The 20,411-nt window shown below is 40.4% G+C and overlaps 1 protein-coding gene and 1 long non-coding RNA gene across 2 annotated transcripts in view; one reads left to right on the forward strand and one right to left on the reverse strand.

Annotated features, from left to right (window-relative positions):
* PHF21B (PHD finger protein 21B) overlaps window positions 1–20,411 on the reverse strand; it is a 153,194-nt gene that overhangs the window by 47,484 nt on the left and 85,299 nt on the right. The gene's annotated exons all lie outside the window — the stretch shown is intronic.
* Window positions 16,332–18,502, forward strand: LOC134549577 (uncharacterized). The gene is made up of 2 exons (XR_010080139.1): window positions 16,332–16,635; window positions 18,320–18,502. It is a non-coding gene; the product is annotated as an uncharacterized LOC134549577 (long non-coding RNA).

A 20,411-nucleotide genomic window follows, 5' to 3' on the forward strand; every position in this document is an offset into this window, starting at 1 on the left:
ATGAATACACACACACATACATATGTATGTATCTAGATCTTGTATCTCATTGAAAAATATTTGCATTTTACTCAGCTTGGGTACATACCTTTGTCAAACCATTGCTGTGTTCACTTTGAATTATAAATTGCTTTCCCCCCTCCTTTAGGTGTACTAACAAATGCTTAAAGACTTATTGCTATGATCCATTATCTGTACAAACTCATTGCAGAACTTGTGTCCATGAGCAGTTTAAGATTAGATCAGAGATGTAAAGCTGTTAGGGGACATAACTGTCCTCCCATTCCAGAATTACACCAGGACAAGTAAAATCACTCCAGTCAATCACTGAAGAGAATCAGACTCAACCAGTAACAGAAGGTTAAAGAGACACACAGTTCTATAGCACGTTACCAAAATAAGAGTTTAACTCGGGAACATATGGGTTTGTTGTATCTCAGCTGAACAGTTCAATTATTTGAGCTCAACTGACACTGCATTGCTGGATTATTTGCAAATTATTTTATACTGACATCAACACTGCAGCACAAATATTGTGTTCCTGCAATGAATTATGGAAATACTAATCTTCTTTTTAAAGAATGTATACATCTTTTTAAGATCTAGGTCTTCTTCGTGTTGAACCTAAGCTATTAAAAAAATGTTTTTGTCTGTTATGTGTTCAATATTGGCAACAACAGTTTTACAGAATGGATTTTTAATGTGGTAGTGACAGGGGAACAGATTGCTATGGCAACAGCAAAGATGAAAATTCTTAACCTGAATGGATCATCGCTGAAGTAATTGCAGGGGTTTTTTACCCATTCTACATTCATTTTACAACTTGAATGCTGCATTCAGCCTTGAGCTTGCTTTATATAAATGCCACGCACTATATGCAGCCTCCAAATTGATTTGACCTAAAACTTGCTGCCCCTTCCCACACAAATCCTGGAGAACTGCTGTTCTCTAGCTCACCAGAACATCTGAATACTATCATTTTTCCCTAGAGTCCACCAAAAAAAGCACCAGGACTTGGGACATAGCTTTGAGGCTCCTGTAAGGCATGTTCAGGTACATATTTTTTCTTTCCTTCTAGACTTTACTTGCATAAAAAACAATGGAAATCATTCTTCATTTTCAAAAATATGGTGAAATCACTGTGCATGGTATTTCCAATCAGCTGATGGAATAAGGTATCAGGTTCACATTTCATTGTATTCCAAAGAGGCTGTTATTTCAGACACATATTTTGTGTAAACAGCAATTTAATTAGACTTTCATAGAAATATAAAGGTTTATTTTACAGGTTTTAAAAGTGTTCTCCCCAGATCCTCTCCCTTTACTCAGAATTCATTAATCATGCTTTCATATGGAATTTATGATTGTTATGAAGTAGACAATTGGGAATACATGTTCTGTTGCCTTTTCAAAAAACCAATATTTTTGAAACCATCCTTTCTTTGGGCACAAAAATACAATTCAAAACAACCCTCCTTATAGCCAATTAACAAAGGACTTGAACATTTGTCCTGGAACAGCTCTCTCTGCACAGGGGTAGCCACGAGCAGTGGGAGGCAAAGTAGCACCTTAAATTCCACAGCTGCTTTGAAAACCAAATTCTTAGCTGCTGCTGAGGTTTTTGTACTCATCCCTTTCATCACCACTCATTTGCAAGGAAGCCCAAGGTGGTATCACAGCTCATGCAGGTATCAGAAGAGAATATGCAGAGATGAAGTGAGCAATGTTCTGCTTTTCCTGTGGCTCTCAGGCTTTTCAATTTTATCTCTGCTTTTACCATAAGATTTTCAGAGCACTATCTTTACTTCTTGCACTTGCATGTTGCCATCTGGATGCACTAAAAAATACAAACTCTGGACACACTGTAGGTATGTATTCTGGCAAAGGGAAAACACAATGAATACAGTCCCACATTCTTCCCCATTTCAGAAAACTCTCTTATTACTTACACAAGGAGAAAGCTGTGCCAAATGCCTATTCCTAAACACTATTTGCACCATATTATTTACTGGTCAGTAGGGGTTTTTTTAATGCATCATTTTTTAAAATCATTTTTTAAATCATTTTTTGACAAAAGAATTACAAATTATTTTTACATGTTATAAAAATAAATGTATATATTTACATATAAAATTATTTTAATTGGGATTTTTTCCACAGGCATTAGATCACACTCTAAATTTCTGAATCGAAATAAAATAAAACAGAAAATGAAATTTGGGTATGCCAAATGCATTAGCACACACTTACCTGTTCTGTGATTTGTAGCCTTTTTTTAGAAACCACATTGAACTAATTAAGTCTCCACCTCCTGCACAAATGAGCATGATGCCAATGAGTTGCAGCAAGACTCAGCAGCTGTGATCACACCTATAGTCTCTTGCTCAGATGATTCATAAAAGGTTTGCTGTTTAACTACTCAACTGCTCCAGGTTGAGGTGGTTTTTAATGACTAATGTTTTCAAATTACTTGGTCTGTGTTCACAGATTGCAGAAATATTCCTGAGTACAGGGGAAATGCATGGAGAGTGTCACACAAAGCAGTTTCACACCTCTCCCTCGAGTGAGCTCAGGCAGGATTGAAAACCTTCACCAGACCCAGCAGCCACTGTCCTACCACAGCTGCAGGATATGAAGATTACAGCATGAAAAGGGAAGGCAAGGGGATCAAAAATAAAGGAGGAAATGATCACCATCCCTTAGTGATTTAGGAATCCTCACCTATCAGAATGGCCTGTGCAGCCTACTAGCAGCTACTGAAAAATCACAATTCCATGTGATTCCACTGGGCTCAGAGCTGCTTTTGCACTCTTTGCTCTGAGTGTTAGGTGCTGTCCTGTCACCCAGAAGAACTGGAAAACATGAGGGAAGTGACAACATGAGGGGACAAAACTGCTTGCTGCCAGACAGTGCCTTTTGTCAGGCCTGAGCTAAGCTAATCCAATTAGCTAAAGAAAGTTGGATTTGCTTAGGAAAGTATCCAACAAACAACAGAATAAAGAGAAGGGGAAAAGCAATGTTTCTTAGCTAAGGTGGCAGAGAAAAGCTGGGGGTGGGGGAGAAGACAAAACCCACAAAGAAAACGGAATGACAATTCCAATCCTTTTTGACAAAAGAAGCTATTGTATCAGTTCAGCCATAATAACCAGATGTTGGTACCAAAAGTTACTTCCTTGAGAATAGAACTTGGGGAAAGTACAATAAAATTTTGCCTATAAACTGGTCTTAAAATTATGCAGTTAATATAGTTTGTTAGGATAAAAAAAAAAGGAAGCAGCAACTTTCTTAGCAAATGTTAACTTGGATGTGCAGTACATCCCATAAGCATGCATTATATACTTTTTAGGCAGACTTGCTCAGCAATATTAAGCTACTTATCCCTCAACAAAACCCAATGGAAAAATTGCTTTACCACAATATGGTGGAGTTATCATGAGTATTGAATTCCTAACTTTGGTATTGCATAGTTCTAGGGCTGCAGCTGTGAAAAATCATTGCAGATATTGCTGTGTAGATGCTGTCTTCTCATAAAAGAAAATAGCCATATTTAGTTTTGGAGGGTGATAAACTCTATAGTATTCACTTACAAATGTAACTGGTTCTTTGATAATCCAAATAAAAAGGCTGTTCTTTTATGTTCAGATAGTAAAAGGATTTGGTAAATTTATGCTCATATAAATAAATTCATAAATATATACAGATATATTTATATATGTGTATATATGTGACTACATAAGCATGCTTTTCAGAACACAATATATTACACATAATACTTTTCCAGAGTTATAATACACTAAAGTGAGCACCAGTGCTTCCCTTCAATGATAGAACCAGGAAATTTTAGCACTAGTAAGTAGAAAACCTCGTTTCCTTCCTGAGATGCTGCACTGATGTGTTTTGCTGCACTACTGATTCCATGTGTTTGTACTTTGCTCTGAAAGAGGAGACCTGCTTCATTCCCACTGAGTTTCACCTCCCAGACCCCTGGAGACCAATCTGTGGTTAACCAGTTTCATTCAGAACACACTCCATGAAAGCTGTGCTTTCCTTTCCTTCTCCTTCCCATCTCTTCCTCCAACCAGTGTCTTGGGAGTCCAACCACCTACTCCAGAGTAGGAAGATTTCAGATCCTACACTCACACATGGCTCTGTGAATCATTTAACTATCAGAACATGCTTGGGAGAAAGACTCTTCTTCCAGGATTTTCTGCTAAATTAGTCAGTGACAGAAGAAAGGATGTTGTTTTGTGGCCCAATGGCTTAGAGAACACTTGGGAGAAAAGAGAACAAACAATTCCAATCAATGCTCTGGTCACCTTGTTGTTCACCCTTGTTCACATGACAGCAGTTCCTACAACGCCCCAGGGCAAACATTTTTTTGGAATATGACTGGTAGAGATAGAGGTGTCCCCAAATTTCACCTGGGCCCAGGCCTGAATGCTACTGAGCAGAGACTGGGGATCTTTGAGCTCCAGGAAGCCAGATGCACTTCAGCACTCAAGTTCTTCCAAAGATCTAGTCTAAATCCCTCTTGCTAGGAATAAAAGACAGAGAGAGGAAATGCGTCATGTTTTGAGTTTGCCTACTGTGCAGATCGGCACAACAATAAAGAATCCATGGAGGCAGAGCCATGGACCATTATGAGTCTTGGGCCAATGAAAGGCTGAGTGTGTATCTGTAGGGATACCATTGGGACTTCAATCACGTCATTCCCAGAGATAAAATGGAGGAGATTCTTTTATTTATTTATTTATTTATTTGGGTTTTTTTAATGGACAATCACAGAATCATAGAATGGTTTGGGTTGGAAGGGACCTTGTTGATCATCCCATTCCACCCCCTGCCATGTTCAGGGACACCTTCCACTAGACCACATTGCTCCAAGCCCCATCCAACCTGGCTTTGGACACTTCTGGGGATGGGCATCCACAGATTCTCTGGGCAACCTGGGCCAGTGCTCACCACCCTCACAGGGAAGAATTTCCTCCCAATATCCCACCCAACTCTGCCCTCTGTCAGGTTGAAGCCGTTCTCCCTTGTCTAGTCACTATATGACCTTGTAAAAAGTTTCACTCCATCTTTCTTAAAAAGATATCCTAAACCCAAAATGATTGCCAGGAAGCTACAAAGAGAATTCTTCTAGCATGAAATGGTTAATACTTTTTTAGACTGAGTGGCTCTTACTCAAACAGGGTTATTTATACCATGCCATTGGTCACAAAAGCTGAATGTTGGTAAGGAAAGCTACTCAGTTATCTTCTGCATGCAGACATGAAAGTTCTGCACACTCTACACCCTCATACTGCAAACTGAAAAAATGTAAAAATTAGGATGAACGTGTCAAAAAACTGGGGGGTTTTTCTTTTTATTAAACATCACTTTTCAAAGAAAATGCAATAGTAATAACAATAAAAACAAAAATCACTAATAGCTTGCCAAGCCTATTGTACCATCATTAAGAAAATTGTTAAAGACATGCTAGTGATGCATCTTGTAGATTAATCCTTCTGGTCAAATAAAGCTTCTCTAGACCTGAATTCAGTGAATATTTTCCAAACTCACACATTTGACAATGCTCATAGAACTTGCTGAGAAATACTTTATTATCAAGACTTATAAACTTTACCTTTCTGAAGCATAAACACATCACAATACACCAAGATATAAATCAATTCTGGTTCTATGTAATAACTTCTAATTCAAAACTAACTTCTGGATTCAGGCTAGAAGAATGAGAGTTAGTCCTATTGCTCAAGATTTGACAATTCTGAGCCATCATAGTGATGGTTCAAAGCCACTTACTCTGGCTTTGAAATCCACTTAAGAATACACATATAGCAGAAACCTGAACCTTTTTATCTTCTCATACTTATCAGGGAGGTTGGGCTGTCCTTTTCTAGCAATAATAACAAATGCAATATCTAATTTCCCATATTACAGGAAAGGTTAAAAATTACACATGTCGACAGAATATAGATGATTGGCTTGTATTTTGAAAAGACAAGTGTGAGGGAAAATGAATATAGTAATGCTTCACTCTAAAGAAAATGTGAAATCAGCACATTGGGTTGTGAAGTTTCATTAAAGCAAATGTTAACTAATTACCATATACAGTCTTCTAAAATCATAGTATCCATGTAGCATCCCTGCCAAATTTCTACAGTGTTCTTATTACTACTATGCTACAATATCTTTCTTTAAAAAATATCTTAGTGTACTAAGATATTATTCAAAGAAAAATTAATATTATATTAGAATTAAACAATGCTGACTTGTGGGTTTATTTCACACACAGAAGGATTGTAAACATTTAAGGTAAGACCCTTAAATCATCACTACAACAAACTAGAGGAAACACAAAGTTGCTTAAATCCTATCAAAGCTGTCATGCACATTCTGATATTACCTATTCAGTCACTGCTGTTGCAGTGATCCTGCAAATAAATATGAACATATCTCCAACCCAGCCACTCTCATTGTTTGATTCAGTGAGGGATGCAACAATCAAATTGTTTGTAATATCACAATCCATCACTACACGTGCAAATTTGATGACACAAGTCACTGAACTGGGCTCCTAATAAAATAAAACAAGAAAAAGAGGCTGAACAGAGGTCTATAATAAAGATCTCACTGAGAAAACCCCCCAAACAAACAGTCATACCCATTAACAAAATGCCTTGCACAAAAGCAGTGGGGACATGGTCTTGCTTTCAGTGGTCAAATCTCCAAGGACTATATTTGGCCAAAGAATTAGAACAGTCAAAAAGATTAAGACTCTCACACAGAAAAGCAGGTAAGTGCAAACGGATACATGGATATGATTAATTCTGTTGAAGAGATGGGAATTATATACGTGTTAACTCAGAGTTATGATCAAATGGAGGATAAATTTGAAACTGTTCTCTGAAATTATTGATATTGAAGCCTGATTGTAAGAGCAGCAAAAAGAATTTTGGTTTGTCTTACCTTGCCTGGTGCCTGCCTTATTTCAAAAGGGTCTATATTTCAGTTTTCGTAATGATAAAAATCCAAGTCCAATGCAAGTCTTTCTACTCAAGAGGGCAAAAACATGACTCAAGACCACAGCTCACCATCTGCACAAGAATTATCTGCACGGAAGAAACATCAAGCCCAAGAGCAATTTAAAAGCAGCCAAAGAAGAAACAGGCTCATGATAAGTAAAAGTAACCAGTCTTTTCCCACCCATACACACATATATGAGTATCAAAAACACACGCTATAGCTGTTAACAGGCATCCGCCAACACTCTGTCCTTGTCACTGATGGAAATTGAAATATATCTGTCTTGCCATTCAGCTATTCTCTAAATTTGGAGATGAACAAAGTTGGTTAAATTTGGATCAGGCACTTTCTGACTCACATTATCCTCCAAGCTGGCAATCCTTCACATGTCACACAAAGAGGCCACTGAACATAGTGCACAATCTCACTCCTGGAGAGGCACTGCCCACAGTCAAAGCAAGGGATGTACAAACACCCCGTTAAAAGGCAGGAAACCCGTGCAAACCACACTGATATGAACAGCAAAACAGGGCCTGTGGCTTGAAATAGGCATTCAAAGAGCCAAATCTTTAACTAGTGCAAACACAACTCCATCATTTGAGCACAACTCTCTAGATTCCTAGTCAGGAAGGGTCTGTCCTTCTCCATAGGAACATCTCCACACACAGATTACTTTCTTCTCTTTCACACACACAAACACTTTTATTTGCTTATTGTGTAGCAATTTAACTTGAACTTTTATAAAATGGCTGTGATGTGAGGAAAAGAGAACAACTAAACCCTAACATCAATACATACTAATAAATATTAATATAACATAAACGCCACTTATACTGCAATGTGAAACAAGTTTATTATCCACAGATGAAATGAAATTGCTGCCTTTATTACTGTCAGGAATGACTTCTAAGATATTTCTATTTACTACTCGAGTATCCATCAGCACTCTGTGTTTACAGCATCTACTCTCTCTCCCATTTCTCTCACCAAGCCCTCCACATTTATTCATGTAGTTGAAGATCAGTATTTCCTCATACAGTTTTCCAATCATTTTCAAGATACACAAATGCACATCGTGAGACTAGCAGCAGACCAGTTGCCAAATCCTGATACAGTTAGAACACCAACAGGAAATCTTACCATGCCTGTATTTGCAATATGAACATTGAAAGAAGATAAATACAGAGTTTGCAGTCTGGTATCAAACAGATTCCTGCAAATTATTCAACTATCCCACAAACTCTGTAGATAATGAGAAAAACACACCTTTAGACAACAAATGGAGCTAAGACATTTGGCAATATTCCAAACCCTTTCATTTCCTAAAGTGGTGCCTCTTATTAAAGTAACAGCACATGTAGAATGAGAAGACCTGTTTATGCATCCTATAATTTAGAAAAAGACCTAGGAGATGATTTCGCCAGCCCCAAAGTTGATCATCTCTCACTATTACAAACTGCACTTCAAATGTGAATCACACAGCCCTCAAATTTTCTATCCATCCACTCACATTCTTGTTCCCTCATTTTAAATAGAACTAACTTGAAAATTCTGACATTTTCGGGAATGCTTGCCCGGTAATTTCTGTGAAGCACAGACAGCCTCCAATTACAATGAAATAGCTACAGTGTATTATCATTTTTAGAGTGTTCTTTGCTTTTCTGAAGTGAATCAAAGCTCTCCACGGGAGCTGCTCTGATTAACGTCAAAACAATAATGTGCTAAAAACTCTCAGCATTAGAACAAGGGACTCAGAACTTTGTTTGTGTGGGTAATATATAAGGATGTATGAAAATACCACAGAAACTTCCATAAGGGGAATGCCTATATATTCATAGAATCACAGAATTCCAGAAAGGCTTGGGTTGGAAAAGACTTTAAAGCTCATCCTGTCCTACCCCCTGCCATGGGCAGGGACACCTTCCACCATCCCAGGTTGCTCTAAACCCCATCCAGCCTGGCCTGGGACACTTCCAGGGAGGAGGCAGCCACAGCTTCTCTGGGCAACATTGGCCAGTGCCCCACCCACCCTTACAGGGAAAAACTTCTTCCCAATATCTCATCTAAGCCTGCCCCCTGTCAGTTTGAAGCCATTCTCCCTTGTCCTGTCACTCCAGACCCTTGTCCAAACTCTGTCTTCACCTTCCTTGTTGGGTCTTTCAGACAACTAAGTCACCCCAAAGCTTCTCTTCTCCAGGCTGAGCAATCTGAATTCTTCCAGCCTCTCCTCACAGCAGAGCTGCTCCATCCCTCTGATCATCTTGGTGATTCATCTAAACTCTCTCCAGCAGCTCCCTGTCCTTCCTGTGCTGGGACCCCAGGCCTGGCTCTGCAGGTGGGGTCTCACCTGAGTGGGGCAGAGGGGCAGAATCCCCCCCTCCCCTGCTGCCCACACATCTAAATTTTTATATTCCTGAACTGCAAGTCTTTCTTCTATAGGCTGTTAAAATTGCTCCCAAGAAATGCATGAAATTGGAGCAATTGCATTTCCTTCCTTTAACCTGGTCTCTTCTGTTTGGTTCTCTATAGACAGAACAATGAAGTACTTCTGGCTGTAAGGACCAGACATACAAATGTGCTGATAGCTCCATCATTCTTCTGCAGGACCAGGAATCACTGACAAAACTAAAGTAGTTTTCAGTTAATCTCCTTGTGCTTGTGTTCCTCAGCAGAGACACTTCCCAGACACTCACAGAAAGAAAATTCATTCCATAAATACTTGAGCAGGATGTCCATTCCTATCCCCCACTGCACATGGACCTGCAGATGGGATGTTCAGTGACACAAATGCTGCAGACAACAACCATGGTCTGGTCTCCAAAAACTGGGACTCACAACATTCCCTGGTCATTAATTTTCTTCCAGTGGGGTGTTTGTTTGCCAGTTCCCACAGAAACAAATTTGGAAACGTTGCTCTTAGATTTTTACAACAAAATATCAGACAGCCCACTTTTACTTCTCCTTTCCTGCTGAATATTCTGCTGCCTTCACCGGAAATTTTTGTCTGTGTAAGGAATACCCTATAGGGCCTAATGGGGTTTTATTGAGTTCCTGAGAGTCTTTATTCAATCTTTGGGTGTCTGAACCCTAATGTAAACCCAAATGGAAATGCAGATTGAGCAGAGCAGAAATCTACATGCTTTAGATGCATTGACCATATATGTATATCTGGGATATTTAAAAGGAAGCCATTTATCATCAGGAAGCAAAAGTGCTTATTGTGAATCTGACATTTAAATATACCATCAACAGCAACCAGCATTGAGAAATGGTTTAATTAACCTGAAAGGGTGTAATTTTGTGCTATTTAGTAAGAAATACAAATTTTAAAGTGCTTTTACACTGTGTATATCAGAGTAGTAAGGCCGAATCCTGCTCTTAGAGACCCATATTTAAATATGGAGTAAATTCATGAACCTCCCTTAATAAACCTGCAACTAAGAGGGTGCAGATATACCAGAATCTGTTACACACACTCTATAACTCATTTCCTAAAATTACCATGTTCTTTACAACATTCTAATGGTAGAGTTAAAACTTAAGCCTCAATGGCAAGAATTGATCACTGGATGGTGATTGGAGTGGTGAATCCTCGGGGTTCCTACTGTCTGAGTGCTTTTCTTTATTATTATTCTTAATTTAACTTGGCCAAGTCACCTGTTCTATTCTATATTTTCACAAATCTCCTGAAGGTACACTCCAATAGGACCATACCTTTCAGAATTCCTGTGTTTACAGCAGCTCTGGTGTATGAAGCTGTGGCCATGATGGCATGGTCAGTACTTACCTGTTCAAAATCTCCACACTACTGGCTTTCTGTGGAGTTTTCTCCTCTGCTGTTATTTTGAACAGAACACTGTAACCACGCCAGGTTGCTCTCACAGACCAGCAAAAGCAGAAAGCTCAGAGCCCTAATCAGGCCCCAGCAGGAAACCCAGCCTGTTTCACATTTGAGGAAACCATAAAAACCAGAACAATTTAGGGAAAGTCGATAGGAACTGTTACCCACACAGAGCAATGATTGCTCTGTTCCTCCAGGACAGACATCCAGAAACCAACACAGTGACCAATAAAACAAAGCTCAAGTAAGCCCTCAACAAATCTCTTCAATGTCTTGAAATGCATCAGCCATCACTGACCAATGCAGATCTGAAGGAAAATACAACTGAACACCAATTGTAATAAACAGTAAGAGTGGGAGCCACAGCCTCTGGAAACACCACAATTTTTGGCAATCACAGACAACCTGGCACCTCCCTGATGCCAGTGGGATGCTGGTGCTCTGGCAATGGCCAACATGACCAAGGCTGCCATAACCCACAGAAAAATGTCTTTATTTTCCCTCTCCCCTAGATCTGTGTGGAGCCTCTGGACCTTTCTTTTGTCCTTACTTGTATCCACTCATTATCCTTTCCACCTGCATTTCAGCACATGGATGAGGAAGAAGCAGATGCACAAAGAGCAGCAGCAAAGGCTAAGGGGGCCATGGAATGACCCAAGGACTTGTTGGACAGTTCTCATTCCCAAGGATGCTGTGTGCAGCATGGACATGTCTGACAAATTCTCAAAATTACCAAAAAAAGGCCTGTGGTGTGGCTGCCAATACAGGGTCCTGCCTAAGGCAGCCCTTGTGAGCTTCCTATGGAGAAGCACAAAGGGATCAGTGTAAGTGGATCCTTTCTTTCTCAATTTTCCCACAGCAAAACATGGAAAAATAACAACTCCATATTGTAAGGATAAATTAACTATTGCCATATTTTCAGGCACTGTAGTAACATGGATTCTAGGAAAAAAAAAGTGCTATATATAGCCACATAACCAATACAGGTAAATACCTCTATAAATAAAACCTGTAAGTACTGCTGCAACACAAATAATAAATAAAAACCAAAAAAGGCTTAGTCATATGCACAGGCAGATTCCCAGTTATGGAGGAAGTACTTTTGCAAAGAGCATAGTGAAGCACATAAAGCAGGATGGTGAAGAGAAAGGTAATAAATCATTCTACAAATACATTATTCTGAAAAATGGCCATCGTAGGCAAAAGTATGTTCCTGAAGTTCCAGGATGCATTTTTTTTCTGGTAAATTGAATATACAGATAACTAACAGGTATATAGAAGCATCCTCCTACATGCATAAAAGCCATGTTTCCTGAAAAAATAAATGGATACCTGTGTTGTCTGCTCAGTCTAAACAGGGACACGGGTAGTTTCGTGAGTGAGGAGTTAATGAAGCATTTGTGGGCAACAAAGTTTACTACCTTGCCAAGAGTTTATAGCACTATAAATCCTCAAACTGTATTTTGCTTTGAAAGGACCCCTCTGTATAGAAAAGTCCTGGGATGCAAGAGTACATGTGTGTGGGGAAGCTGCCAAATTTTCTCCAGCTGACCCAAGAAATAGATGTGTGGGAAGGGAAGCACAGAGAGGGGCAGGAGGTGGGTTAGGTGCTGTTTGTGGGGTCATGATGGACAGGGAGTCAGGGCCTTGCTTAAGGTGTTCTGTAAGAGTTGCACAGAGATGTCAGAGAGTTGCAGACACTCTGTGTGTGTCCTGGTGCTCCATGGCCCAGTGCTGACATGCCCCTCCAGCACTTTTATCTTTCGCTACAGATCTCAGAGGGCAGCCAAGGGGTCTGAGGGCAGTGTTCCCCCCCTCTGCTTGTGCTCCCAGTACTGCCCGATCCAGCTGTCTCCCCAAGAGCCAAAAGGCTTTGTGATTTCCCCAAGCTAGACCCTGGGATGACTGCTGGCCCACAGTTTTGCTAGTTAGAAGAGAATGGGGAGGCAGCAGAGGGACATTTTCTTTACAGGGTAATTCTTCCAGCACAGCAGATGGGACTTTGTCCTTCAGCAAAGCAATCTCAGGTCTTGCTTTCTGTCAGGAAATGGTGGTGAGGATAGGAAAGGGTAATAGCACATAAATACCATTACAATAAAAATGAAATTTGAGAGGCTTATATAGAAATCTCTTTATACCAAAGTATGTTGTGGGTACAGGCATACTGTTGCCTACCCAGTAGCCCCAAGGCATTCTCTCTACACAACACCACCAGCAATCCTCTGAAGGCAAGGCACACCTACCAAATGTACCTCATGTGCCAGCAAAATTCAGCTTATGCCAGTAAAATTCTGCTTTAGCCAACACAACTTGCTCCAGATCATCCAAATGAAGCTCTAGGCTTCATTTCTTGAAGTGGGAGCAAGATCTCCACTGATGATTTCCCTGTCTGTACCTTGAATCAGTGTAGCTCCATCAGTCATGTCTCACACATGGGATTGGCACTGAAAGGCTGCCAGGGAGCAGTGCGGACCCAGCACGGATTCCTGCAGCTCACCATTTCCAGTGCTTACACATTTCAATCCTTTTTAATCTCACAATATAACCTGCTTCTAATAAACCATGTGATATGTACCTAAACTATCCCTTAGCATCTGGTATGCACTTATTTACTTAGATACTTTTTCTAATGCAGACATGGCTTCCATTAAGTCAACAACATTTCAAAATCACTTTAAAAATCTGCTGGGTAAACAACAGCCTGAAATGAAAGTGCTGACTTGCAGCTGCCCAAATGAAATCTTTGTAACAAACTTATATTTAATCCTATCTGTATTTGATAGTTCTGTATTTAGATAGTGTTTGATGCCCTATTTTTTTCTGCTGAGTTTCATTTAGCATTTCATTCTTCTTGCTAGATATCACATGAGATGACGACCATATACACATCCTGATACTCCAAATACTTTCAAGCAGAAATCACTGCTCAGACACTTGCAACATTACATTTCATGCCTGCACCCTTTCCCTCACTTTGCAGATGCAGAGGGAGAGGCTACACTACACCAGTAATCCCATTTAAACTGTCAGCTTGCCATTTTAGCCCAGTTTGCAGAGATCTATTATCCTCCATCTTACAGACTACATACATTTCTGGAGAAAAAAAAACCTATATAACTTTACTGAGTAGTAACAACACTCCAAAAAAACCCCAAAAAGAAGACATAGTAAACGCTTATTAATAAATGTCAGCAATGAAATTTCCCTCCAACACTACAATGCTTGTAGCTAAGGTGTTATTATTATTGATTCATGATTAACAATCAAGAATACTGAGCAGGAAGCAAGAACAGATTTTTTTTTAGTTTTCCCAGAAAAATAAATCTTGCAAAACAAGTTTAATTTTGGTAGAGGAGTGATAATTCACATGCAATCTGGCACTAAGCTTGATGACAGTGTAGGACCAATGGTCAGGTTGCATTTTCTATTTTTGTAATTCAGTATTTCTTGTTGTTTCTATCCATGCTTGACTGTTCTCAAAAAGATAAAACTACTACCAGTCCTCTGGTTTAGAAACTTGCCATTCCTCAGCTTCTTCCTTCATAAATTACAAACATAATCAGAGATACTAAATCACAACACTACAGTTGTTGAAAACTTGCAATGTGAAGACACCTCTAAATAAAAACACTAGACCTTTTCCTCTAGCAAAACCAAAGCAAACCCCAAATGCTGGTCAACATTCCCATGCTATTCCAACAACAGCTTGAAATGAAGCTGCTCCTTGCAAGGAAAAGTTGCAATCAGGACAAAAAGGACAAATACTGCTTCAGGTTTGAGAGCATATAAAGTAAAAACCCTCAGGAGCATCATTGCTTGGCTCCAGCAGGCTGCAATACACCACACCATGCATGGGCATGTGGAAGGTGGGACTGGGACACATTTGCCTTTTAAAAAGGATAAATGGCAAGGAGCACATTCAACACCACAGCAGGTTAGAAAGTCTTCCCCCAACAGCACTTGAAGAAGTGGAAAGTTTGCAGGCAAATGCTCTAACTCATATTGCTCTCCAGCACCTGGGACTGTTGCTTCACTATTTGGTCTAAACACATTAAATCATATTTCGAGCTTCTTCCCTCACTGATGTATTCTTTTCTTCCAGTGGCTCCTGACAGTGACAGCAAAAGATCCCTCACAAAATGATAGACCGTTGTAATATAGAAACTTTTATCTTTCATAATATTATCATTTATATAGTTATTTCCCAGGATTCTAAGAAATATCTACTAGGATACCATCAAGTATATTTTCAATAAAGCATAAACAATACCTTCTAAAAAGGAAATTACCCAGCATGAAATACAAAATGGATATTCAAAATCCAATTCCCCAGACAGATACTTGAGTGTAACAGCTAAACAGAACACAGTTTCTCCAGAAACACTGACAGGACAATTTGGTTTCCAAAGGGGTTGGATGTGCTTCCCATATGTTAGTGGATGCAGTAGGTGACGGTCATGCCCCACATGGTTTTTAGGAAGGCGCTTCCTGGGTATTAAAAAGCCTCATGCATTCTAACATAACCTTGACTTACAAAAATCTTCAGGCATAGTTTGCCTGTTGCCTTTGTCCATATCAGGTTCTCCTTTCCTGATTATTAGAGATTCATATCCTTAGCCTGTGGAGGGGAATCAGAGTACAAAAAACCCCTTGCAGACTAACACAGCCCCTATGTGCAGAAAGCAGAAAAGAAATCCACATTTCCCATGTGAGCAATCATACATTACACGCTCTTCTACAAAGTTTTGGAAAGGCTTTGTCACTTTCTTCACGTTTCACCTTCACCAGCATCACCTCCCTCTCCTCACACACAGCACGACTGGAGTCAAATCTTCTTTGTTAATGAACTGCACAAAACATGGTGTGCAGCAAATGAACAGCACCCCTTCCCCTTCTGACCTCCTTCCACAAAGTCCGTTTATTTAATATTTTAAGTACCATGAACATTAACATTAAACGTGTGAGTGCATCTGGAGCAGGAGGAGCAGCCTGCCCGCGCCGCTGTGCCTAAGCCAGGGCAGGTTCCAGCACCGTCCTGCGGGGACCTGACACACCAGCGCAGCCAGGAGCTCCTCCAGCCCGAAGCACCGCTCCACGTAAACTCTGGGAGGTTTAAGAACCGCTTCCGAACCAGAGACACGGCCACGGAAGGTGCGGAAACTGAGGACGAGCCACATGAGGTTCCCAAATACCCGGCGCTCAGCAGCGCAGCAGGAGCCCTCCCCTCGCAGGAGGGCTCCGGGACAGAGGGACAGAAGTGTCCTTGCTCCTGCACCCCGACAGCTCTGGAATGGAGGGACAGGTCTCCCCCGGCCCGGAGCCCCCTCACACCCCTCAGCCCAGCGGCCACGCACCCGCGCCCCGTCCCCAGCAGCGCACGCAGCGCCGCCTCGCTCCCGCCCGGCGCCCGTCCCTCCCTGCCTCCTTCCCTTCCCTCCCTCCCTCCCTCCCGCCTTCCCTGCCTCCCTGCCCGGCCCTACCTGGGCACCCACAGCTCGGGCCGTGCTCTGCAGAGCGCTCCGCGCCCGTCCCGCCGCGCAGGGCCGTGACCATGGCGAGGGGCGCCGGGGCGGGCAGCGCGGGCTGAGCCCGGGGCCGCCGCCGTCCGGAGCCCTCAGGAGCGCCGGGACCGCGCCGGGCTCGGCTCCGCTGCCCGCCGGCACCGCCAGCTCCTGCCGGGAGAGGGGGAGAGAGCAGCGGCATCGTCACCGCGGGGCTGCGGACGGCCCCCGGGCAGCGCGGATTTGGGGTTATTTCCCTCTCCTTTGGTAGGGTTTGCAGTTTTCTTCCTGGCAGGGGAAGGGCTGGGTTTCCCCTCTTTGCTCGGGAACTCCTGGGTTGCACTCTGGGCTTCCAAAGTTGGGGGGTTTAGGTTGGATTTTATTCCCTTTGGGTTTTGCTTCGAACTAATATCCTAGTATAAACGAACTAATATCCTAGTATAATATATCCTAATATAAATCTAGGTAATGCTGCTGCTTCAATTAATAATAAAAGGCTTAAAGAATGTTATTCTTAACTTTCTCTTCCGCTGGTCTGAATATCCATTCCACGTGCCCACCGCACCCCTGTGTTCTTTCACCATGACTGACTTTGGAGTTGGATTGCTGCTTTCCCTTTCAGGTTTTCTTTTCCTCACAAAATTCCACTGTTTTTCCAGGGGTGTTAATTACAATAATTATGATTAATATTATCATTATCATCTAATTTTTCTCCATAGCACCACTTTAACTCCTAATTCTCTGTTTTCCTTAACAGTTGTTCTTTTATATTGCTGCAGAGTGGCTATTCCATCATCTGTAATAGGAATATTTTGATTACGACCTTGTTATAGGATCTCTGACAAGATTTGTGTTTGAGATTTCTGTACATACTGTGAAGATGCATACAGTGAATAATAGTGTGTGCATAAAATGCTCGCTTTTGAAAAGGACAAAAAGCTTCTATAAAGTTGTTGTGCTTTGAGTTATCTTGGGAGCTATTCTTATTAATGCCATTTAGGCACGTTAGGTATATGTGGAAAAAATATGACAGTTCAAGCCTCTTTTGATACTTTTAATTATTAAACATCTTGTTTTTACTAGAGCTGACATCAAAGGCACTTAATCCTGCAAACAGTTCTGCCCATGTTTAACTTTATACACTGACTATAACTCTGGACTCAAATGCAATTATATGTAATGTTCAGCCTTTGGTAAACTGCTGTTCTACTGCTAAAACCCATAAAAGTTTTGTTGTCAACTTTTTTTGTTTAAAATATGATGTGTGTATAGAAGTGTGTGTGTATAAAGTTACAGAAATTCTTAGTCTTTCCAGATTCAAGGCTGAAAACCTCACTACTGGGCACAAAGTGGAAGCCTTGTAAAACAAAACTTCATTGACTTCTAGGAGAATACATTCCTTTTTACCTTTAAACCCATCATACACTTTAAGGCTGGAAAGGCTTAGTGGAAATGTGTTTGCTCCAGGAACTGTAGTTTTTGTGTTTATATGAAATCACAAGCATATGCTTTAGCAGAGATATTTGCTTCAGATTTTAATATACAGAAATTACTTCTTTTTGGTCAAAGGTTGGACTCAGTGATCTCTGGGGTCTTTTCCAACTTTATTGAATCTGTGGTTCTGTGATTCTAATGTCAGTACTACTCTAGTAATCGTGACTTTGTATAAACTGTTTTGAGCTTTCTTCATTTTTGTCTTTACCTTTCATTCTGCATTACCCTGACAATCATCCCAAGGAAACATAGGCAATATTCTCCTTATTTTCTATGCTGTTGTGTGTCAGAAAAGTTTTGAAGAGAAAAGAGCTTTCTCTTCAAAACAGAAATATACCTGTCTGACAGTTTAAGAGTGCTCAAGTGAAAGACAAGAAGGTCAGTTACATGTTTTATGTAGGGGCGAAAAGTTGCTTATGAAAAAATTCCATAAAACCCTTTCTCTGGTTTGTTGTAGCACAGTTTATCACTGGTGTTCCTTGCACTGATTCCATGCCCCATGGTACGCTGCTGCAGATGCCAAAGAGAATTGGGACAGCATGTGGGAGAGCTGACCTCCTCTCCTGCTCTACAGAATATTTCCTTACAACACACCTTATTAACCCTTACAGTGACATAAAGCTCTCAGACTAAAAGTTCAGCCCTGTGGTTGTATTTTTGCTTTATGTCCTGTGAAGAATGCAAGCTCACAGACTGTCTGAAATGCTGTACTTGCTTACAGTGCTAGAAATCCACTGCCTAACTGGAGTTAGTCCAGGAGGGAAATCCTAGCTCTGCTGCAGACAACCAGAGGTTTGCTGCTGACACCAGCAGCATTGGGTGGGGATTCTCTTTTGTGACCCTAGGAGCATTTGCTATTCCTGATAGATCACTGTACTGAAGTGTCTCTTAATGTTTGTCCTCAGACATGAACGTGTGGGTTACTGAATGAAAAAACTTCTTACAGAAACACTCAGCACTACTCTGATTTCATATTTTCACTTAAATGTCTAATAAGCAATATTCTAGTGGTATTAGTACAGCTTTACTTTGTTCTCAGACAGCTCAGCAACAGAAAACATCTAAGCAAATAAAACTTCTTGACTCCAAACAATAGGCGATCCTTGGTAGCTTAGTGGAAAGAAAAAGTAAATTAAGTAGAAGTAGATTAACTTTCTTGACTAACTTCAATAGCAACTAATTGCTTTTTGTCTTGTTTCAAAGAAGCAAAATAGCTGAGAAGTACAAAACCAGAAATTTTGTAAACAAACAAAAAATTTTCACTACTCAAACTACCACTCATCCCTTACCCACTTGTTCTCCCTACAAGTGTTAACAGTGAGTCAGTTTTGGGTCTTGCATGTGATACATGTTAACATTTTTCCTAATAACCTCACAATCCTGTCTATTCATGTGTATGCAACCAAAAGAGCAAAGGAAATAAAGATCACTGCTTGTTTCAGTCTAAGTAGTGATAAATATGAAATGCTTGTAAAACTGGAAAACTTTCATTTGATTATAGGTTTTGTGGCTTTTCTAAGTAAACTCAGGGAAAACATTACGTCCTTGGGATAGGCTTGCAAAGACCAATTGGCCCACGTCTGTCACCTCCTGAGGGTACAATGTTATACTAAGTTTATTTAAATAACTGAAGATTTTAGAAACTTATTATGGAAGTATATACAAAGGATCAGGTGCTTGATTAGCTTCCAAAATAGAGGTACAGCAAAGTTGTCTATTTAGGGAAAAGCAGCAACAGCATCTCTTCTGTGTCTCCTTTATTAATTTTCTAAAATGTACCTATCAAAACTTTAAAAATAGACCCTTTAATCAAACTGTGTTAATTAAGAGTTGAGCTATTCTCATCTTTGTGGTTTTTTTCTTTGCAACAGCCATTTTTACTGAGAAGACATTGGTAAAAGAGTGTTGACAGAAACAAAGATTATGATATGAGATTAAAATAATCCTCAACAAAACCTACATCTGCTGTATTCTATTTCTGCCAGATTAATTAAAAGAATAATCTTAGTTTTTAAAGAGAAAGAAAATCTGCATTTTGACAATCAGTCAGCATAACATACTATCAGCTACTTTTGGAATAATGAACAATAAGACACTAAGCAAGCTTTGGACACTGCAGCAGAAAACGTGCTGATACAATGGAAGAGCCAAAAGAGAGGAAAAGAAGAAAAAAAAAATTGGCTTTAAATGCTGGAAAGCAGGTCTCTGCTTCTCATCCACAGCATAATAGCACACACAACACACCAATTTTGAAACAGCGCCTTTTCAATAGCAACACGACTTTCATTTTCACTGCAGGATGCCACAGGCAGTCCAGAGTTTGAAATATGTATGCTGGTCACACGCAAACATGCCACAGTGTGCTGGAAATCTGCCACTTGTTTATGATTTCCCATCTTGTACGTGGCACGGTCTCAACTATTTAAAGCAGAGTTAATCTTTTTTTCCATATGTATCAAAATAACTCTGGCCTTCCTATTTATTAGTGCATGTAAGGCTTCTCCCCATCCCCTCCTTTCCAGCAAGGTTTGCAGGTAAGAAGGCGGCCA

The sequence above is a fragment of the Prinia subflava genome, chromosome 4, assembly GCF_021018805.1.
Source record: "Prinia subflava isolate CZ2003 ecotype Zambia chromosome 4, Cam_Psub_1.2, whole genome shotgun sequence".
In the NCBI taxonomy this organism is placed as follows: domain Eukaryota; kingdom Metazoa; phylum Chordata; class Aves; order Passeriformes; family Cisticolidae; genus Prinia; species Prinia subflava.